Source organism: Centruroides vittatus, unplaced genomic scaffold (genome assembly GCF_030686945.1).
Source record: "Centruroides vittatus isolate TY-2023 unplaced genomic scaffold, ASM3068694v2 contig_882, whole genome shotgun sequence".
Classification (NCBI taxonomy): domain Eukaryota; kingdom Metazoa; phylum Arthropoda; class Arachnida; order Scorpiones; family Buthidae; genus Centruroides; species Centruroides vittatus.
In genome coordinates this window covers 3,079,269-3,103,968 of record NW_027122574.1, presented here as the reverse complement: position 1 = coordinate 3,103,968, position 24,700 = coordinate 3,079,269, and the positions used below count along the sequence as shown (strand labels likewise).

Sequence of the window (24,700 nt, the reverse complement as noted above, 5' to 3'; positions counted from 1 at the left end):
TCAAAATAGTTTCGTTAATCCAACAGATCGATAATGTTGGATTTTAAGTCAACTTGATAAATTCTAGATTCTAAATATATATGTTTTCTGTTAAATAATCGATATTTTAAATGTTATCTTTATGTTGTAAGTTAGATAAACCTTGACAATCGCTGATAATTGAAGGTTAAAAGTTATTCGTCCTTTTGTTCATCGATGAGTACAGAGAACAAGAGGAAAAAAATAAGGAATAAACACGACTTCCTACTAATTGACTCCAGGTAAATAAAGAGTGTAATTGGAGGAAAGGAATTTCTTTAACAGGTTCAATTTAAGAGTTCTGTTAAATCATTTTATTCTTCCATTAAGTTTATGTTCACAACAAACTAAATAAATGATTCTGCTTTGTTTATTTACTCGAAAATACTTCTTCCTTGGTTTAAATATCAATTTAAGTAATTGGAACCCACAAATTACGACCTTATAAAACTATAATTAAGTATTTATAGTTAAAAATATTGCATATAATATCAAGAAGGACTCGCTTAGCCATTACAGTTCTATAGATGATGATTGAGGATAAATAACTTAAAATTGCAATTTTTGTCAAAAATAATGTTTAAAATCCATAAATCGAAATAATTTAAAATATAAATTAAGTAAATCTACGTAAAATAAAGGTGTAATTTTATATAATATGACCTAATTCAAGTCCTGACTCAATAGCATCTTTATCATATATCTGTTAGAAAATCTTCAAAATAATTTCTAAAACATAAAGTAAAAACTGTTATAAATTAGAAAATTACGAAAAAAAATTATTTATAGAATAGGAAGTATTTAGAGTTTAGAATTTTTGGCTACAAGACTTATAATTTCTATTGTGTAAGACGATCATCATTCACGTTTGATTGATTTTAGCATCTTATAGCTATTTTCATCTTTTTCTCGTTAAAATTATTAATATATATAATAAAAAAAACTCAAATACATTTCAAAAAATGACTTCTTAAATCCAGAAAGGTTCCAAATTAATAATTTGCTATATAAAAAAGGATTCAAACATGAAAGATATTGTTTAAAGATGGAAACTTTAAACTTTTTAAAAAATTTTAACTTTAAAAAAGATTTTAAAAATTGTCTTTGTGCTTATTAAAACTAGAACTAGAAGTAGAAAAAATCAATAATTCTTCTAAACATTTAAATTTATTCTCCAAAGAACTCTTTTTCATGAGAAATGTTTTGTATGATAACAAAGTTTTAAAGTTAAAAGATGGATTATAGATTTGTCTTTCAATAAAATCTAAAACAATCAGTATTTACTCTGTCCTAGAATAAAAAAGAACATTAAATCATAAATTTTTCTTGAAAAATTGGTATGTTTAAAGAGCATTTTTATCTAAAAAATCCAAAGAGAAGGAGGAAAAACATCTCTTCTCTTGCTGTTCTCCTCTTAGAAATTCCATCATCGTGACACGTTTTAGTGGTTAAAAGATGTATTTTTTTTTAGCTAATTTAAACATTATTAAATATATTTATTTATATAAACAATTTAATTTTTTATAAAATATTATTTCTTTCTATAATTTATTATCTTAGAGTAATCATGTCAACTGCATCTTTTGAAAGTCATGATTCATTGAAGAATACATTATTCAGAAACCGTAGAAAAATAGATTTCTTGATTCAAATGATCATAAATTATGTAAATTTTTCTATTTCTTATAGATTTTTTTCTATTTTTCTTTACATTTATTATACTAAATCCTTTATTTCGTCGAGGAATCAAATTTTCTTCAAGGTAGTTTCTCCTACAAGCTTCTCCTTATTACAAATCTCCTGTATGATGGCTTCTCCTCGTTACAAATAGATAAAAAGGATGATCTTCCTTTATTTTTTCGATAAAAAAAAAGCTATGTTTTCATGATTTTTGTTTTATTTGAACTTGGAAAGTTGGTCAAAGTAAATAAATTTCATTATTTTATTTACTAATTGAGCTAAAAATGTTTTATTTGTAAAGCCATAGTTGTTCTGAAGAGCATCTCCAATGCGTTATCAGTATTTAGAGTAGAACTAATCGAGTGCTAATTTTGTTGGATAGGAGCATAAACGATGGATTTTATTTGATAAAGACACAAAAATAATTCTTCTTATACCATAAAATAATATCTTTTGTTGATAAAATCTGAAAACGACATTAAAACAAACGAAATTTTGCTATATAACCTATATAAAAGTACACATATTATCTTAGATTTAATATAAATTATACTAAAATAATTTTAATAGACTTTTCAAAAAACTTTTACAAAAATTATAAGAGATTTCTCGTGAAATTCATTTAAAAGTTCTTATAAAATTTTAAATAAAACTTTAGATATTTAAGAAAATAAACCATAAGTTTAAAAAATTTTATAAAATCTTCTGAAAATTTCTTAACTTTTGTCTCCTTTTATTTCATAGAAAATCGCGAATTTCGACTCAAAAACACGTTTATAATGTCAAAATATGTTACGAATTTAACTTTTCAGATAAATTTTTCAAAAAAAATCTAGAAATTTTAAAGCACTTTTCAAAAAATTTTCTAAATCTTATTCCATTTTTGCCTGCTTTTTATAGAACTAATTTTAGGTTTTTTTATAAAAAAAACACGTTTCTTATTATCAAAATTTTGTATTTTTTCTAAAAATCTGGCATTAAAATTATCAAAATTGATGTGAATACCTTTATAGGAAAAGTTCTACCGTCTAAAAATACGTTTTTCTATTATTAAAATCGAATTTTTTGAGAAATTTCGAAAAAATCCAAAACTTCTAAAAGAATTTTTTCAAGAAAATTTCACCAAATTTTTGTGTGATTTTTCCATAAAATATCTACGATTTTATTACAAAAAAAAGAGAGATTTTTTAAAACACAAATTTGAAGAACATTTTTTCTAAAAAGACAAATGAATATTATCAAATAATCAAAATTTCTCTAAATATTTTTATGGAAAATGTTCTTTTTATTATCAAAACTTTCTCAATATTTTTCTTTAAAAAATTATTAAAATATTTCTCAAAAGATTTTTGAATATTATAGAAAAAATTTTAATGCTTAATATTTGCTTGAAAGCTCTATAAAAATTATTCCTTACATTACTCTACTTGTAATTACAAAATACCATAAATATTATTGACTTAAATTTACGAATATTCTTCTAAAAAATGCAGGTTTTTTTAGTTAACTCTAGCGAAGAACCGCTTACAATTTTGGGATTGAAAAAATTAATTTTTTAATTAATTTATCGGAAAATATAACTCTTACTTCGTCCAATTAAAGTGTTACAACTCGTAATTTATTTTTATTTATTGTATTAACTTGGAAAAAGTTATTCCTTTAACGGCGAATTATTCTTGCATAAACTTATGATCCGAGATGATGGAGATGGTTGGAGACGGGGAGAATGGATTTAACTTTCTTTTTTATTTAAAATCTAAAAAATTTCTCGATGGGAACTAAATCTTCTATTTTTTAGAGGAATTGTGTGGATTTTTTTTGTCAAAAATCGCCGAATTGACGAAAAAAATCGTTGACTTTGTACACAAAGAATGCTTATTCTGCAATTCGGTAACAGATGTTACACTTTTTGATCAGTTTGGAAAATTGTGTAAGATGTGGATTTTAAAATATATTTATATTCTATTTTTAAGATTTCCTTTCTGGATTTAAAATTGTTTAAAATGTTTAATATTTTAAGCTCCGTATAAAAAAAAATAAGAGTAAAATGTCTTGCTGGAAAATGCTGAGTTTGTACGAAGTTCCTCCCTCGTTTGATTTTACAATACCTTTGATAAAACTAATTTAATTAATTTTATAATTAATATTTCAATTTTTAGTGTACTTTACGAATGTAGAATACGTCGTTAACTTCAAAACTTAATTATATTTACATTATTTTAAAATATTTGCGGATTTGGAGCGACAAGTTCCTCTCTTCTATGTTTTATGTGTATCTTTACACGAAGTTATTTTAGTTGTTTATACTAAAAATGTGTAGTTTTGTTGGAATATTTTAAATTTAATACACGTTATTTTGTCCAATAAAACGGGCTTAAAGAGTTCTGAAGATTTCAAAGATGCTGGCAAGATAAAAAATGCTTCTATCCTTTGAATCGTTATACCTTCAAAAAACTCATTTTTATTAATTTTATAGCCAATTTTTGCATTTATCTTAGAGATTTTTGAATTGAGAACATATTTTTACGTCTAAAAACACAGTTTATATTGAGTTTCTTTTTAAATTTGACCATTTTGAAACCACATAAAATTCCTCTCTTGTTTTAATTACGCTCTCAAAAGAAGGCAATTTAATTAATTTTATATTCGAAAATTGAAATCTGTAAAAATTTTTTGAATTCGGCGCATATTATTACGTCTAATACAAAATATGTATCAAGTTTTTTGAAGTTTCTATCATGAAAAAAAAAAGACGATAAACTTTTCATTTGTAAAGTTCATAAATCAGGGGGGGAAATGCTCACTTTTCTAAATCTGTCTTACGAACTTTGACATCAAAATCCTATTAGTTTATTCACAAAAAGCATCTAAAAACATACAAAAATGACTTCGAGGAGTAGAATAAAAAATTCATAAATCAGTTTAATGAAGAGAATGACGTTATTAGAGTATCCACTTTATCCTTTCGACATCAAATATACTTAATGATGTTGATTTATGATCTTTTATTTGAAATTTTAAACCTTGATTTTTTATAACGTGCATATTTACGTATATACAATTTAAATTTTATATATTTTTACGATTAATTCTTTATAAATTGTAAAAAAAAATTCAATCAAAAACATGTAAATTTGTAAAGTTTTTTGACATTTCCTTCTTGAAAATCGTGTAATTAAGTTTCATCCTTTTAACGTGGCTTTCTGTGTTTAAAATTTTAAAAAATTAGATAAAATTAAATTAAATTAGATCTTAAAATATTAAAATTCTAATAATTATACCCGTTATTTTAAAGTTCTACACATTTTTTTAACGTTTTTTACTTGCTTAAAAGTTATTTTAACAGATAATAATTCTAATATTTTTCAGTTGCTTTAAATTCTTTTTAGTAATTATTCTTAAAATTTAGCTTAATTTTTAAGTATAAATGCTTAAAATTATAGCAAAATCGAGAGGAAATATAAACGTCTCAAATACATTTCCTTTAAAACTTTTGAGAAATTTCATAGTTTAAATGTTGCTCTAGCATTGTTCTCGTTTATCTTTAACAGATTTTTTGTGATTCTTCTTAAAATTTTCTCAAACTTTTAGTAAAATACTTGAAATTTTAGTGCTTAAACCTTGTTATTCTGTAAATTTCGTGAAATTATATGACATAGATACAAGTGAAACCGTTAAAGGCGACAAATGAAATTTCAGCATTTCAACAGCATTTTTAACAGTACCTTAAGCATCATCTCTTACGATTCTGTGAGGTTAATGCTCTGTTTTATGTATGTATTGTATCTATTTCAAGTGTATCTGTTCTGTGTACACGCTTAATGCTCCTACGTATCTATTTTGTGTTCTACGTACAGTACAGTACGTATCTACGTCTCTGGCTTATCCTATTCTACTTAATCTTACACAGGTTCAGATACGTCATCGGGGCATTTAATTAAATTGCTAGAAAATTAGATATTCAAAAATCAATTTAATGACTCCACAACTCGATAACACATCGCTAATTCATCTTAAATATGTATTTAGATATTATCGGATAATAAATATAAAAGGAAAATTGAAGATTAACGTGTGTGTGTAAACATTATCAAACGTCATTGATATACTTTTCCATTCAGATAAGCTCATTACGGTTTAGGAGAGAGAAAAAGTAATATAAGAGCGCGTATTGAACACGTCACACCAAGTAGATAAATCCTCTGGGGTGCTATTAAATATAGTAGCATCACCCTAGAAACATTACTGGACTTTCTATGAAGAAGGTCCAACCCTATCCGACTCACTTTCTAGCTCCTACACTTTAGCAAGGGATCATTAACTTTGCAAACCTCGCATCCTTTTCTCTAAGGTGCATTTCTGAGTTATCACCAATTCATCTATCGTCATCAGCTATCGTCCAATGATATCTTTAACGAAACCGAAATTTCCCTTGGGCCAATATCTGACGAATGGTTATCTGACAAATTGGTGGTGTACAGAGGTTATCTGGACCATTGGTGAAAGGCAAAAAAATCCTTATTCTTCTACTGCCAGATGTAAAAATATGGCCGCCTTTTCTTCGTTTTTCTTTTCTTACTCCGCTATAAATAAGAAATTATTTCCAATTTTTGCTTTATAAACGTAATTATTTATAAAATATTGATGTTCTTTTATAAGTTTTGTAAGATTTTTAACGATTTTATGAATTTTAGGTACTTATAAACACGTTTCTTTGCCTATACACGTGTCCATGTTAAGTGTTATTTCATACTCTATTTTCTAAAAAATTATCATATTTGATGATTTATTTTAAAGTTTTCTTTGATTACTCTTAGAAGAAAGGGTTAAAAAACTTAAATTTCTAACTAATTTCTCAATATCTAGGCTAACTAAACATGAAGCAAACATCAATTTATTTTTTTCTTTTCTTAATATTTATATTTTTAGGATTCGTTAAAACTCTAAAATACACAATTCTTGCTTGTTATAAACTTTAAAAAAGCAAAGAAAAACTTATTTTAAAGTAAATATTTTCTGAAGATTTTTAGAAATTTTTAACAAACGCATAAATTGTATATTTTCCGAATTTTTGTCATGCTCTAACATCATAAAAAATCAGAAAAACTGGCAATAAAACTTATTTTTTTTCAACAGTTTCGAGTTTAAAGAAGATTTTGGAAATTATTAAGAACTCTAAAGACAAATTCTTTTGCATATCTTTAAATTTTAACGGAAAGACAATATTTAACGTAAAACTCTTCTTAAATATTTTATTAAAGTTCAAAAAAAAATAAAAAATAAGAGAAAATTTACTTTAGAGCGTGTTTCCTCTTGATTTATACGACTTTTAACTTTTAAAACTAAGTTTACAGCCGAAACTTTAACGAATACGCATCATATATATAATTTTTAAGGTATTTTTAGAAATTATAATAATCAGAAAGCGTTTATTTTTAGGGTTTTAAGCCAGGAGCCAGGGATTTTTATTCCCTTGTTATTATATATAACAGAAGGAAAGTATGGCCAGCAATCATAAAATGACCTCCAAAATTTTTACATTTTTGGACTTAGAGGATCTTGAAAGGTCTTCAAGATCATCTAAGTCCAAAAATGTATGTATGGGATGGGAAGCACGATTTAGTTTACTCACTTTATAGCTTAATAACTCCTGTGTCTTTTGTTCAAAATTTCCGAAATTTTGCACGAAGTTTTAGGTATTAGGTAGAAATGTTTCTAGAAATTTTCAGAAAAATCGGAGTGATAGTTCGAGAGAAATGGGCCCACTCTTTTACTATCTCCCGAACGAATCTGCAGAATTATAAAGGTAATGGTAACAATTATCAAGCACGAAAACAAAGAATGCCGAGAAAGTCCGACAACAGCGTTGCCTAGCTTTTTAAACCTGTTTTTGGGGGGTTTTCGACAAACAAATCTTTGTTCTTTATTTTATCAGACGGCCTACGTTTTTAGAACTAAATAAATATATATATTTTACATATTTTAACAAAGAGAAAAAGGTATATTATAAGGTACAAAAGCTCCTCTTTATCACGAAATTCTTGCTTTTTTAACCATGAAAATAATGGTAGAAAAATTACAACATTAATTTAAGAACTTCTTGATTGTAACTTTCCTCTAAGAAATTTTCCCCCAAAATAATAATAATAATATCAATAAATTATATTCTGTCTTCGACTTTTATAATTTGATGAACTCGAATTACGTCATGTCTCATTACCCTGATGTAAAAAGCAAATTAAAGTATTTGATGTTTTTATTATGAAAATAAAATTCAAAAAAGTGCATTTTTTTCTTCTTTCCTCGTCTAAAAAAAACGCACTTTTTAATTTAAAAAATACAATTTTAACGGGAAATTTTTATAAAATTTGATATTAATTACTGTACATATTTTATTATTAATTGTATAAAAAGTAAGTGTGAAATTTTTAATGTATATAGGTTATAAATTACGCGTGAAATTTCCTTTAAAGAACGATTGTTAAAAATAAAAAACTTATTAAAATCGTCTAAAAATGTATTATTATTTTATTGAATTTAAAATTTCGCGTGTGATCTCTGGAAGTATTTCACGTTATAAAATTATACTTTTTTTTTTAAATCGAAAATAACACATAATTCGTGAAGTTTTCTTCTAAAAAAATTAATTACAATGATCTTCGATAAAATATTATGTAAAAGAATGCTTTTCAAACGTTAAATTTCACGAAAATTAGATTAAAATGCAAAATTTCATGTAAAAAAATAATAATAAATATGTGACAGATAAGAATTTTTTTAAAAATCTGCGTGACATGAAATATTTCCTATATTAAAGGCTTGAATAAAAGAAAAATTTGATAAAAATTTTTTCAAGATTAAAATATTTTCAAAGATTAGAAAGAAGTAAAAAATACTTCTAAAATTAAACTTTTTTTCCTTCTAAAACTCATAATTTGTTATTAATAATAAAAAAATACAATTTTTTTCTTCTAAAAAAATTTATATTTAAGTAATTAGAATGTCACTTCTTCATATTGAAGTTTATTTTTTATTTTTATTTTTTTTTTTTATTCTTGGAAGGAAATTTGATATTAAATTAAGATTCAAGTTACTTTGACTAATTTTATTCCTTATTCGATGTTCAATGTTATTTTTTTGTATTGTGAATTTTTCTAAAAATATTTTTTAGATCTTGGTTTTCTCGTGAGATTATTTTCTTTTCTACGATGCTATCTTTTAAGTGAAATTCAGAAAATTAGAAGTAGAGTCATGGGAGTTATTTTAATCAATTTGATTCAAAGTTTTATCCTTTTACTGATATATTTATATTATTTTTCTTTAGATTAATTAACGTTCTTTTATTTTAAAAAAAACACACACAAAGTAAACATTAATTAATCTAGAGGTATACATCATCTAGAAAGATTAATGTTCTCTAGATGTATATTTGAATTTGTCAGTAGAATTTAGAGGATATTTTCATATATATATCCTCTAAATTCCGCTGGATATATTTGTAAATATAAATTTTATTTATACAGTAAGACCTGTCGAAAACGGAAAGAATTCTTCCGAATGGAGCCATTTTCTGTTATAAAAAGCCTGCTCTAAACGGAAACTTGCCAAAAATATTGTGTATCGTGCTATTCCGGTTTACGCAGGTTTTACTGTACAGTACGTCTAGGTCCAGCAGATATATTTATAACTGTTAGATGTAATTAACTAATTGTATAATGTCTTATAAATCTTGTTAAAACTTTTCTATATTGAGGTGTTTTGGAAATAAATAAAGTAAGATGAAAATTGATTTAAAAAATTTATAGAAATTTTAATTAATTGTATTTATTGTAGGAAAACTTTCCTGTTAATAGCAAGTGAATGGTATTTTTTTCCTGCGGAGAAAGAATCTTCTTCTTCTTCTTCTTTTGTATTGATGCTTTCCTGAAATGGTAGGTTGAAAATTGGTTTTAAAAAGAGTAGTCGATGGGATGTTTTAACCAATTAAGTTCAGCACAGAAAACTTTTCTTGTTAATAGTAAATTTTACTTGACGAGAATCATTCGTTGAACATTTTCTTTAATGAGACACCTTAATTAATTCTGTCTTTGATAATTAACGAATGAATTTTAATTGCTATTGGAGTTTACAAAGGAATATAGCACCATTTGAGCTCTCAAGCGTGATAAGAGTGCTTGAAATGTCGAGAGAATTAGACTCCTCTTCAATCATACATTGCAACCGGATCCATTAAAATTTATTATTTTCTCTAAGCTTAAGATAACGTTCTCTTTATCTTAAGATAATGTCAGATTTTTATGTTTAATTTAATTTTATTTTTTATGATAATAATTCTTTCAAATTTCCAATTTATATATATATTTATAAAAGGAAATAAAAGAGAAAAAGTAGATTTAAAAGTGGAATGATGGAAAATTGAGAATCATCCAGGAACACTCTGAAGGGAAAAGAATAGGGTCTGTTGAAGCTTTCTGTCGGAATAACACATAACTAACGATCTCTTGTCAACTACAGCTCCAGACCATTTGACAAGAAGGTATTCGTCATTGTCATTAATCACGTGACAACCATCCACCTACCCCTTCTTTCACATTTTTATTTTTCTTAACCTACAACATTGGATTAACCATATTCGAAGAAGAATCTGGCTTCAGAGAATAATAATAAAAAAAGGAAAAAATTTTCAAACATCACAAAAACATTTTTCTTCCTTTATTAAATAACCAATTTTAAAAATTCTCAACCTCTGTCATTCCAAGGGCTAGAATATATTCTAGTATCTTCGACTATCCCATTAAAAAATTATCTATTTAACTGGCATCATCCATGAATAATAACGTATCCTTATTTATATTTCTGTTTATCTTTTCATTTAGAGAATGAAGAAACGAAACGGCTCTTTATCTAACTAAATTATTATAGTGAGAAAACATAAAGTACACAAGAGATGTAGAATAAACGTTAACGAGATCGCCCATCCGGTTTTCTCTTCAAGACCCCCATACAACCGACTGGCTTTCGATCAATAGTCTGAACTAAGATTGAATATGGCGTCATTTCGAGCAGTTTTTCCTCTACATCTTTTCAACTTGTGTCCTTCTCTAAAGTTATTTTTAATATAAAGAATAAATAGTTAAGTATATCAATTTCTACAAAGCTTATCCAGTTTAATATTTAATGAGTAAGTGATGCGGAGAACAAGATTAAATTTTTTTTTATCAATACGTGATGCGTTTCAGTTTAAATTAACGTTTCAAACCATTTTTTTTCTCAACGTATTTTTATTTATTTATTCTTTTTTTTTAAAGTAACCCTGATAGTAATAACTGTATCCCACAGGTGGAAAGGGCGTTGGTAACACGCAATACTGCTATCTATTCCTATGATGAAATGGAAATACTTAACAGTATTGGAAATGCGCCATTTATATTTGACATATTAGCAAGATTTTTTACTTTTTTTAGTGTTTAGATAGGGAATTTTTAAGTGAGAAAAATGTTATTTTAATGTTTACTCTTTAAAAAATATGTATCGAATAAGAAAGTTTAATTAGAATATTTACTGAGAGAATTAATGTTTATGTTGAATGGAATAATTTTAATGAGAAAAATATAATATTTTTATACTTAATGAATAGTTTAAAGTATTGTAAAATGCTAAAATAGTTACACAGATGCTATTCTATTAATCCATAAACAAAATTTATGAGATTTTATTTAATTAACTTTGCTATTCCAACGTTACTAACTTTATGAAACCCCTTTAAATTATTTTATATTTGATTAATTAGTCATATTTTATAAGTTTATAAATGCAATAATTTTAATAAAATTTATTAAAAAAATTAAAGTTTTTGGGATAATTTATCCGAAGATCTTCATATTTAACAATTTTGATCTATTGTTCCCCTGTAAATGTTGCTTTTCCTGTTCACTTTGAGTAATGCAGAGAAGCATCAGATATAAAAACCAGTTCGTTTTGTTTTAATACATAGATGTTTTATATATATATATGCTTAATAAATATAATAAAAAAATACAATTTAATTTAAATTAATAAGTAAATAGTTAACTTTTTAATCTTTTTGTTTTGATTTCTTTATTTTTACCAAAAAAGAAACAAAGAAATTGGTGACATAATTTTAAAATTAAATAAAAATACTTCATTCAATTTAGTAAGAAGGAAATTATTCTAAAATTGATATTAATGCTTAAAAATTCAAAATAATAAAATTAAGAATTGCATTTAAATAAACTATTACTACGGACAGCTTTTGGTGGAAAAAAAATTAAAAGAAAAGATTTAATTGTCTTGCATTATCCACTCGAAATTCATTATATTAAAAATAAAATTAATGTCAGAAACAGTCAGAAGCACAACAAAAGCCAGGAAACAAAAATCATTACGTTAGACAACTAATTACTAGCTTGACACTGTTCTAAAAAGAAGAAAAAAACCCACTTTGTCTCCATCTAGATGCTTATAACTTACTTTAAATCGTACAATTTTCTTACAGAGAAAAATTCTTTCCATTTTTTATTTCTTCTCTTATAATAGTTTGAACATTTTAACTTGGCATAAAATCAGAAATCTTTTCTTCTATTTAAAACGTAATGTTTACTAGAAATAATCACGTATACTCTCATAATGTACAAAATATATTTTTCCTTCCCTTTCTACTCCGATAATTAAAAAGTTCAGCTAAAAATATAACTCTTGTATCTATCAAGTAATTAACAACAACAAAATCTCTCCATTTGGGAAATTAGTATTAATTAAAATGAACAATATAATAAAGTTCATGCTTGCAACATGCAAATACATTAAGCATTTTATTAAGTTAACGATTCTGATTGATGTGAAGAAGGATTCAGTAATAAAACGTTAAATTTCTATACGAGTGTAAATTTTAAATATTTTCTCGGATATAGGAAGCGTTTTTATATATAGATGTATATAAAATTTTGACTGATTCCTATTCATTTTTTTCTATTTTTGGTTTATCGACTTTCTGTTGAAGAAAGAGTGATGAAAGAAAAGCACTTCTGGTCAGAAATGCCACAAATTCTATTAGAAGCTTGTTCGTTAGCGCGAAAACTGGCGAGGCAATCAGACAACGAATTCTTCAGATATTTCCACACGACTGATTGCAGAATGTTGTAGCAACTTCCCAACTTCACTTCCATTTTTGTCGTTATTCTCATTCTAAAATATTAAAATGTAACTAAATTTAAATTCTCTTACAAAAATTCGAATTTTCTTTTGTAACTTTTCGGCTTAAATTTATCATATTTCTTTTTTTTTTAAAAAATGTTCTGTATCGATTTTTAATACATCATTCATTAATTTTTGTTTGTATGTTTTTTTTCATAAAAAAAGTTTTTTGATTGATCGTTAAAGTAAAGTTTGATGAAAATCTCGTTTTTCTATTATTCATTCAAAAGTAGAAGGAAAAATTATATATAAATATTGATTGAAAGCTTTTAAAAGTTTACCTAAACTGATGATTAGTAGAGAAAAATCTAACCTTTTAAGTTTTTTACCTTTAAAAAATGATAATTTTAATAATTTACATTTAATTTAAGCGTTGTTTGATACAAAACATATCTAACAGGAAAATAAATAAATAAATTACACAAAGAATTTGCATTGTTAATAATTATTTACTTTCATTTAAACTAAACAAATTATGAATGAATAGTAAAACTCGGCGAACAAAACCAAATTATTTTATTATTTCATTAATTAAGATATAATTTAAATAATATTAATTTAATTTATTATTTCAGTTCATTTTTCGTGTAATAAACGACGTATTTTTGAACTAATTTTAACCGTTTTATTTTAAAAAACGAAATTAGCTCTACCCTGTAAATGCTACTTCTCCTTTTAAACTAAAGTATTGCAGAGAAGCATCCAAAAGTAAACGTTCAATATTTATTGTTAGATAGTATTTTCAACCATAACTTTTTAACAAAACTTTCAAAATTTTTATTATTCACTTAGTGTATTAAATATATATCATTACAAGTATAATATAAAAAATATAAATGTTTTTAGAAAGAATATTTATCCATTTTAAACTAAGAACCGCTTCTCTTCAGTAGAGAAGTAATTTATATATCTTACTTATTTGAAAGACTTTTAAAGATATCAGTTTCAAATAAAATACAAGAAATAGATCAGTAAAAGAAAAATCCAACATTGGGTATATCGTAATATCTAAAGGTTCACAATTGGTAGAAAGGCCGTATTAAGCTAAAAGAAATCGGCTTAGAATGGTTGTGTAGCTAATCCTGGTATAGAGTCCTCTTCTCCGGTCTGTCTGTCATCCTAAATGGATTCTACACCCCCTGTTTACATGGTTGTATCAGTTGTCCAAAGCTTGAGATCTTTTAGATTTTTTTTTCCTTTATAATTTCAAATAAATTTGTTATCTTAAAGCCACGTTTCTTTAATACTACATTAAAACACTATTTCTAACATTTTCTTTCGTTTGTAATACGAAAATTCGTGGTAAAGTTTGAAGATAAACGAGCGGAATATTATTAAATTATCCGTACAGTTTACTAAAATGATTTAAAATTACGAATAAAGAGGAATAATTCATCTAAAAAATCAATTAAAACATATTATTAGATGGTTATCTCTAGTAAAGTATGAAGAAAAAATTATTTTTGTTAGAATTTTTGCTTTAAATATTTACGGTAATATATTGTGATGTATATAAAGAACACTCGATCTCACTCTCTCCCCTTTCAGTCGAGGAGTGAAACAGTCCAACGTGACGTCATGTGACCCGAGCTGTTGCACTTTAACGTTGGTTAGAATGAGTTGCCAAGCTATTTTTATACATAGATCGAAACGACACGTGATGGAATGCTAATTGGTATTCACAACAGTGGTAGGAACAAAAAAAATTTTAAATCTGTTAGAAATTAAATGCATCTCCAGCCATAAGAAAATAAGATGAGTTTAGAATTCGTGATTTGTAGTTAGTATATACGTAGCTTAGTAAGTAAATTAAATTTGCACATCTTACAAAAGGTAGTAGAACTGGTGTTTTTTTATTATGTTACACACAAATATCACCTTGTTGGTCAGGGTCTTAATGACGTCAACAAACTGTTGAGCTCCCTCTCTCTCTCTCTAGTTTCCTCTCTTTCTCTCTCTCTCTTATTAAACATCCGGAAGTGTCGGATGGTCAGACATAGAAAACTAACCCCTGGGGCCAAAATAGTATTAAGCATTCAGCAACGTTTCGTCCTCCCCGACAGTTGGTCGGCTTCACAAGGACCGCATTGCCGCAGCTGCTACGAAACTGCACATGCGCTCAATCGACTTTTCTATCGATCCCCTTCTAGATCTCAGTCGATAGAATATTGGAGATCCTTGAATCGAAGATGGTAACGAAGACCAAGATAAACCCAGAAAAAAATACGAAAAAATACATCACACACACATATATATATTCGGATATTCGATATGAAGAATAATGATATTTTCCAATATTTTAAACGACTTTAAATCTTTATTTTAACTCTCAAAAACTATAAAATAATTGATTTTTTTAAAGTAAATTGTATTCCAAGTTGATAGAGATGAACGGTTTTTTCCTTTTCTTGTGATGGAATCGTAGTGATGCATGGAGAAATTTCTGAATGCATATAAAAATATAGATAAATTGAGCTTACTTTAATGAACGAATGATATCCACGGACGAGTTTATTATGTCAAATACTCATATTTTGCGTGATACGTGATTCGTGTCACGCTCGTAATCATTCTCTTACCCTTCTCACGCATGACACTGGAAAGAAAAAGGCAGGCAAACGACCTCCGGTAAGAATCACCACATTTTAGGTGAAATTACTGAACTTTATCCATATACTAGTTTATAATCGATCGATACTACCGACTTACCCTCATATATTAACAATGGTTTAATCCGTCTCCCAATTTTTCCACAGTTTTAACCTTGTACAAAGAATCTACGCCACCATCTATATACATACATATATACGTACACGGAAAATATTTCAGATTTATCGCTTTATAAATTATTTAATTATTTAAATTTATAAACAACTACAGGATATATTTATCTTCGAATATATTACATAAATTTCTGAAAATATTGGAGAATTTTTTTTCGGAAATTTGGCTAAAATGACGCGGAGTAAGAGGGAAAAAATGGCGATTGGTGATACATATTGGCTATAGTTTAACGTTGGAGTTTATCTGGATATACCAATCGATTATCGATCTATCGAGTAGTTGTGGATGGTAGAAACCCGTCTGTTCGGCTCACACGAACATCCAGTCAGAGAATAGTAAAGCAGTGGGGCCTTGCGCAGAGTTACTTGGCGCAGATTCAGTTGGGGAAGGTTCGCCATTGGTGGTTGCAATGTACACTGGTCAAACGTTCTATGCTGATGATAACATGTGTGAGGTAAGTATTCTCCTGCAGTGACAGAACACAGCTGACGCAAACGCTCCCTCAACCAGGTTGGGCAGAATGAGACCTCTTCGAACCACTGGTGAGTAAAAATCATTCTCAAATATTAACATTACTTAACGCTACCTAAACAAGGTATTATCATAATTTTATAAACCCTTATCTATAAAATTCTTATTTATTTTTTTACTTTTTTTTTGTTATTATTTTTATTATAATTCATCTCGAGCTTCCTCATCCTTCTTCCTCTCTCTTGATTTATCTTCTTCTCTCTTATCTTTCTCTTAATGCTGCCGAGTTAATTTTTTCTACCTTGTTATTATAGTAGTTTTATATATATATTTTTATGTATTTTATACACACTTTTGTGGTGTCGTTCTCACCGATTTTCGCCATGTTACATTATGGCATCAATAATTCAGAGAATGGATAGAATGGCCGCCATCTTGGTGCAGAATTGGTTTTGATCAATCGTACCGTTTCGTGGATGTTAAAGGGTAGAAAACCTTTAAATATTATTAAATTATTTATTATTTTTATATTAATTATCAATTTATTTTACGTTTTTTATTAAGAATTTCCTTATTTAAACGTGAAAAATTGTGATTTAATTATATAAAGTTAATACTACTATAGTAATAATTTATTAATTTTAATGATTTTAGATACTTAAAACGAGTAAATAATATAAGTATGTGTACATATAAGGTGGATAATTTAATTTTTTAGCTAATTTTTATAACACTTGTACACACAAATTTACTTTAAGATGTACAAAATTTATTAATTATATTCTATTATAGCAGTAAAACTATTATATTATATAAGTTTTAACGTTTCTAAATGGAATTAATCTAGTTAGAGTGTGGGAAAATGAGGAAATGAGTTATTACGCTTCCTTTGTTCTGATCGGATTTTGGTAGGCAGTCTGATAAAAAAAAAAAAATCCCTACGCTCTGGAGTGGGGGTTTTTTATTCAGATTACTCATTACAAACTGGGAAGAGTAGAAGTTAGCTCGTGTCTGACACGCGCCGCTTCTCCCCAAGAAGGAAGAGAGGGACGTGACTCACCCCACTACCTATTGTTGTAGGTCTCCCTTTTTGGGGGGTTCTACAGGGTCTTTGGTAGGCACGTGAATGGAAACTCATGCAGAAATTGCTACCCTGTGTTACTCTCAAGCACCCTCTAAAAGTTAAATATACGAATTTTTATAGGAAAAAAAGAAAGAAAATATATCGACTTTTTACTTTATATCGCGTGACTATATAGATATATAAATAACGTTTTCTTCGAATATAAATTAATAAATATTTCTAAGAATAAAGTATTTTATTATATATTTTTTATTCCAAAATTAAGTTTATATGTTAATTTATACAGTTTTCACATTTATTTAAGTGGTTAAATTAAAGATTTTTTAGATAATTGCCACACTTTTCAAGCTACTAAGTTAGGAGTTTGGATAGAAAAAATTATATTTTGAAATGTTTCTAGTTAAAAATATTGTTGAATTTGTTATATTATGAGTTGTTTCTTTTGCTTAGAAACTGCTAAATAATAAAAAAAAACTAACAAAATTAGTTCCTAAAGTATCATCTCGCGTGCTATAGTTGTATTGAAGTATTAGAAATGACACTTTTTAGCACGACCGCCCATCCAGACAGGAAAGATGACATTCAGGGATTATAGGCGTCTGGATGTCTGTTCGCATCGAGTTCACTGACTTTGTTCCTACTTCTAAACACTTTAATTATAATTAATTATCAAATTATTTTAATTTAGGCAATAATTAACATAACAAACGAATTTTTGTCATATTTAAAATAGGAGCGCTTTTCATCTTTAATCAGAGGCGATTTTTATAAAATTTACGAGCGAATGAAAAGTCAGTTATATTTTTCCAATTTTAATTGTAAAAATGAACAATTCAGAAGTGTTTTTATAGAAGAAATTCAAGTAGGAATTGTAAAAAAGCACATAACATGTAACACCTGGTACCAAAATCGATATGTCGTTATGTTAATTTTTCTTTTTAGATTTTTGTCCTTTTATTTAAGCAAATGACGTGGGTTCTTTCCATAAAGAAGGAAGCCGAAAAATCTTCCTGACATTTACAAAAATTCAAAAATGCTAATTTGCATCCTAGTTATAATATTCCACCTCCCCTTCTCTTCCTCCTCTCTTTCTCTCTCTATGCTATAGAGCTTTAGTAACGTATGACTCATCTTCTAGTTGATTCTAATGCGGATTTTAGGTTATATAATCCCTATTGGGTAAGGATTTAGGAATATATAATAGCATTAACAGACGTTCTCATTATTCTATTGTTTCGACTTTTTTACATATAATTTTTGCATATTTTTAATGATAAAAACACGGTTTAATCTTTATTACTCTAACAGTACCTCTATTTAGTTGTATACTATGTTAAACCCTATTCAAATCTTCCATTATTATAGTACCATCTGCGCTCTTCTACACCCTTCTAAAGCATAATCGCGACTGAACTCGCATGAGTGAACGTACAGAAAATAGATAAATTTTTAAAAATTTATAGATTTCAACGTGTAAAATTGTATAAAAATACACTATAAACTTATCTGTACGCTTCGCATTACTCAAAAGTTGGGTTTTTATGTTTATATTTGATTTAAGAGGGGGTTTTTTGTGTGTATACGTGTATTAATTTCTATAGAAGCTAACTCGTTAGTCATAAAGTAAGTTATGTGTATTTTTATTATAAATTAGTCATCTCTATTTTATATGAGTCATTAATAATGTGGAGAGAAGCTAAAGGGACTAGTTTTCTGCAGAGAAACATGATTTTTCTTTATTATTTTTATATACTTTGTGGACTACTAAACACTGGACTAATGCCAGAAAAGTTTTTGAATGTGAACAACACGAAAAATCTAGACTATTAACATAAACATTTATATTCAAATTATACTTTATGTCATTGAAAATGGTTTCGAATTATCATATAAATCGCAAATTATTATCCGAATTTTTCCTTTTTATTTTATGTAAATTTAATATTTTTACATAACTATTACTTTTCATATCAATCTAATTTTCTATTCAAATATTTATTAAATTTTTTCAATGTTTAAAAAAAATAAATTTTATTTAATTTTCCAATCAAAAACTTAATAATTCTTCGATATTTAACGCTAAATTTTCGAATAAAATGATGATTTTTTATGGCTTTCTTCTTCCATGTCCTGTAACTTAAGCACGTTTCTAGTGATGCGTAATTAATTTTTCAAACAAAAACAGACTTTTGGGAATTTCGGGACGTTTTCCTAAAATATTTTTCGTTAATTTTCTTTTTATTTTGATTTTTATCTAAGAGGAACACTTTCTTATTATCAAGAAACTTTCTCTTTTTCTGTGACAGATGGCACCGAGGGGATCTACAAAAAAAGGAACACGTTCGCGTTCTCACCACCTGCTGTTGGGGTAGCCCTGTATGAGGTAAGCCATTGCGTCATTACTTCTATACTATTGTGTGTTCCCTTCCCCGTTTCACTCTCGCACGTGCCACTCACCTCTTCTTCCTCCCCTCCTGCTGCTGACGCGTGCCGTCTATCAAAAGAGAAGGCCTCTCTCCACCTAGGAGTAAGAGGCCCTCTCTTCTATTTTTTCTTTTTTTTCTACACTATTAACAGTCCCATTCCCACTACGATTACTCACATAAGGCTCCTTTAGCTTCACCCTGTTCCGCTTTGTTCGACTTCATCCCCTCCTTTATATATATATATGTATATATATACATATATATATATATAACTTACATACAAAATAAACGCGAATATAACTTATAAAAACGCAAAAGGTGTTTTTAAACACTCGAAAAACAGGATAAAGCATAGTTATGTGACGTACCGTTTTGGGATATTTGTGGAGCGTACAAAGTGGCAGATGTTTTCATTGTACAGAGGGGTTACAAGTACACATCTGCCGTTAGAAAAGAGCACATTTTTCTAAACTATAAATCCCTGATTTACGTTAAAAACAAAGCAAAAATACTCATAAAACTCGATAATTCTCTGGATAGTTAGACATTTTTTGAATCAGGTGCGAAACTCGAGAGGAGGGAGAGACAAACTTCACCAAGATTGGGTGTCGTGTGACCTTCATTATGCTTGATCCCCCGCTCACCTTAACCGTATAGCGCATGCGTGTAGGGACAATGGAAAGCCGCTTCCGACAGTTGGTTTTCGAGACCATAAAGGACAAACGTCTACCTTTATGCGCCGAATAAATCTTAAATTACTCATTAATTACTATAACTTAACAATAATATCATTGCCGGTTGGTGCCAAGGTCGTGCCACAAAAAAGGTAAGATATTAAATTTACATTCATTTTTTACTATTAATATCATTAATGAATGTTTAAATTAGTTTTTAATGTTTTTATAACGAGTTTTAAGATTAGTTAATTTTATAAAAAGTTCAGCCATTCTTTTCTGATGGAAGAGAAGATGATATATCCGAGAGCTTGTCTGACTCTCCGTATTCACTGTTTGCCTTAATGTAAATATTATATCATAAGGCACGCGGTGAATGCCAAGAGAAAGATTTCATCGACCACACATCGTATAAAAGGTTTTTATTGATAATTTTTATAAATAAACTATTTACTATAAAATTAGTTGGTAATGGCGAATGATGCGGATGCCTCTCCTCTTTCTTTCTGAATTCGTTAGCCTCGTTCGTCCGATACTCAATACATATTTAGTGATTTGTGACGTATAAACGTACGTATTTCTAACGTAATTTAAAATTTTCTAATAAGTTAATTAATTAATTAAATTTTAAATGCCTTTTATGGGCTTATACGCTTTACTGTACGCCATTTCGTCGATGTTAAAGCTTTTTTCCATTGCTCTTGTACTTTTAGGCAAACTTTTATGCTTAATTTTTAAAGATATTTAAAGATTTTTGCTTACTTTTGTTTCATTTTCTTCAATATTTAAATAGATTTTAAATAAAATTATTATCCTCCGAGATAATCGACTTCACCGCTTGTCTCACTGTAGAATGCTGGAAAAATATACATTTATTGCAATTTAGTTCTTAATTTTTAATTTTTCCAATAAAATTTATAATAAATATAATATCTTAAAACAAAATTTAATATGCTTTGCACTAAATTACATTATATTTACATTTATTTCCTACGAGACATTCGTGTAACTATCCACTTACACGCGCCTACAGTAAATAAGTTTAAGAATTTTTTTGTAAAATATAATAAAGAGATACATAAGAAAAGTTGATAAAAATATCTTACTGATTGGCTAAGTTATTATATAAATTTTAAATATATTAACTATATCGATAATTAAAATTAATTAGAACAAGTCGAAGCCGACGAGTAATATCTTATACTTCCAATACGTTGAGACTTTTTTTATGGGAAAATTAATTATTTATATATAACATTAGACAGCCTATTATTGCAATAAGGCCTTGTGATAACAGATAGCTTTCATTTCTTGGAAAATATTTCCAAAAAACTAAAATTATCTCGATGGAAAATTCTCTTCTCACGCAATCTAACAATTGATACAAGTCAGTTTTCTGGCTTCTAAAAATTTACGAAAATATGTTTAAATTCGTGATTTTTCACATAATTTTCTCTCATTAAATTAAAAATTAAATCGTTTTAATTTTTTTTCATTAAATTAAATTATTTAAAACATTTTTTTTGGATAAAAAATAAATTTATTGGAAAATTTTCTGTTTTTCTTTATATTGAATTTTTATATTTTTATATGAAATATTTTTTAAAAAAATATATAACTTTTTTATTTTTTGGTTAACAATTTATTTGGTTAACAAAAGCAGAAAAAAAGGATCGTAAATTAGTAACAAGTTTCATCAATAGATGGCGGTACGTTTTTTAACTTAAATTCAGAAATATTATCAATTACATTAACTTTTGTGGAATGAAATTTAAAATTTCATTCTACAAAATTTAAGGAAAATTTTTCTTCAGTTTTGAAGAAAATTTTGCTTTTAAAATGATTCATAATTTCCCTGTTAATTACGGGAAAAAAAGCCAGTAAACTTGAGAAATTTCACGAAATCTTTAAAATTCCGAAATACGAATTTCGATTTCTTTTAAATTGGGAAAACAATATGTTCTTACGTATTACCTATAGCTTTATATACATACTACTATTATAGGGGTGGGTATAGATAAGTATGTAAGTGCTATTGTAGGCAAATGAGTTAAATACGGGTATACACTACATATAAGCAATTACCAAAAGTGCTTGCAGAAAAACAATTGTCTACAATCATTACCTAGGCACAGCATTAAAAACACTTGCTGAAGTAATATATATTAAAAATTATTACAAGTATTAGGTAAGGGGCTATTACCTAAAGTATTAAGCGGGCACTTATATATGCGCCGCATACAATTAATTATCGGGAGTATTTCTTTGATACAAATGCGGAAAATTATGTGTCGTAGAGATGCTTACGGATAAACAGTATAGACGTATATATGTAGGCTCTGTTATCGCGAACAATTAACAAAAATAAATAGGCATTAAAGTGGAGAGAAGTGCCGATAGTATTTAGATACGGTTTATCAATTTTTTAGGGTAAAGTGTACACGAACATATTCTTTCTTCCACATGGTTGATGTCTTCCGGATGGACGGAAGATGTTGCAATAACGGAATGACGTCACAGACGAATGGTTATAATCTGTCGGAACCCTCGGAGGTAAAGGAAGAAGTCGAGGAAATTGGATGCCAGTTTTCCTAGGATTTTTTTTTTTTTTTTTTTTTTTTTGTCGACTGTGCAATAATAATGCTTCGGAGCTTTTCCAATAATAGAACTCCTTTGTCATCTAAAAAATTGCCACCTTCAAAAAAAAAATCAAATATTTTTCTAAGGGTATTTTATGAGAGTTCTAAATGTTCTCGTAGTTAAAACTTTTGTTAATAATTCTATGAAATTGTTTTTTTAATTAATTTAATAGTTTATTGTTGAGTTTTTTATTGGAATTTAATTTTTAGAAGTGGGCATTTGATAATATTTTTATAATTGTTGAAAGATGCTGGCGTTGGAGAGATGTCTTTCCAAGTTTTACATTTTCGACGTTTGGTAAAATAGCGAAATTTTGAATTTCAGTTTTATATTTTAATTAAAATCGAAAGTAATTTCACGTACAATTTTTTTCATTAAATTTAAATTATAAAATATCGTAAAAATGTAACGGAAACTTTCACACAAAAGATGGGTATTTCGAACAATGCGGTGCAAATAGTGGGCACGTTGTGTTAAATTTCGTGAAATGAACAAAAATTTTAATGAAATTTTTATAAATTTTCGTGAATATACTTCATATTTATATTTCCTCGTAATATTATTAAAAAATTCTTAATTAAAACCCATTGAGAAACTTCAAAGAATGGAGATATTCAATAGTTTCATCACTAAAAATATTCCAAATATTTCAAGAAATTATTTTTAAAAAAACTAAATAAAATCAAAAATATAATTTATAAAGGAAATAATTAAAAATTGTTCGTTTTAAATGACCATTGCAAGAGAAGAACAAATAGGAAATTCCCAAAGGATCGCTAAAAATTTTCCATCAATGCAGAATTGAAGACAATCTTATTCACTTAAGTATACAACACATCTTTAATGACCGAGCATCCTTTTAAATAGTTTTATCATCCCTCACTTTCTATCCTAATTTAAATAATAAAATGTTTTGATATGGCTAATAAAATTTGGAAGAGTAGGAGCGAGTGTGAAAGGACATGGGAGACTTTATCAAACCGAAGGGGTGGAGTAGGGGTCGAACGAAAGTGGCAAGTAAGAAAGCTCTAAGATACTTCGTATATCAATAAAGGGAAGAAGATTTTGATTGAATTTAAATTCTTGTTAATTAAAAATGGCCGACGACTCCGCTAATCCTTCCACCAAACTAATGTTAATTGAATTGCCTGGCACATGCCACCTAAGGCTCTAATGTTATTGAATTAAGAAAATTCTCTTGCTTTACAACTTATTCTATACAGTGATTTTACATTTCCCAACGGCTGAAAATTAATTAGCTTCTTCTGCATCTAGATAAGGACTCATTATATTATAAGCAGTATATTGTAAGATGCTGTAAAAATTCAAAAAGAATTTATTTTATTTTACTCTCTTATTAGAATTTTATTAAATTAAAATAATTGTTCGTCTATTTTTAAACATTTTCTTCAATTTTTTTCTTAATTTTAATCTTATGCCTTAAGGTTATTGATTAATATGAAAGGTACTTTAGTCTTTCTTTGATACATTACAACTAATTTAATTTTTAAGCTATTCATCACTTTGTCATTTTTCGAATTGTTAGTCAGATTAATTTAATTACTGCATTTTTTAAAATTTAAATTTAATATTTTCGTTTTTCCCAATTTCTTTTTTCTTTATTTAATCTCACGGTTTGCTGCTGCAATTTCGTGTGATAGACTCAAAAATCAATGGAATATTAATTTTGTTATTTGTTAAAAAGTCTA

At 27.2% G+C, this 24,700-nt stretch overlaps 2 long non-coding RNA genes across 2 annotated transcripts in view; both read left to right on the top strand.

The window, feature by feature from the left end:
• LOC136983464 (uncharacterized) overlaps window positions 1-24,700 on the top strand; it is a 370,671-nt gene that overhangs the window by 22,034 nt on the left and 323,937 nt on the right. The gene's annotated exons all lie outside the window — the stretch shown is intronic.
• LOC136983386 (uncharacterized) overlaps window positions 16,052-24,700 on the top strand; it is a 39,502-nt gene continuing 30,853 nt past the window's right edge. The window contains exons 1-2 of the long non-coding RNA XR_010882041.1: window positions 16,052-16,238; window positions 19,558-19,634. This is a non-coding gene — a long non-coding RNA (uncharacterized lncRNA). The remainder of the gene's footprint in view (window positions 16,239-19,557; window positions 19,635-24,700) is intronic.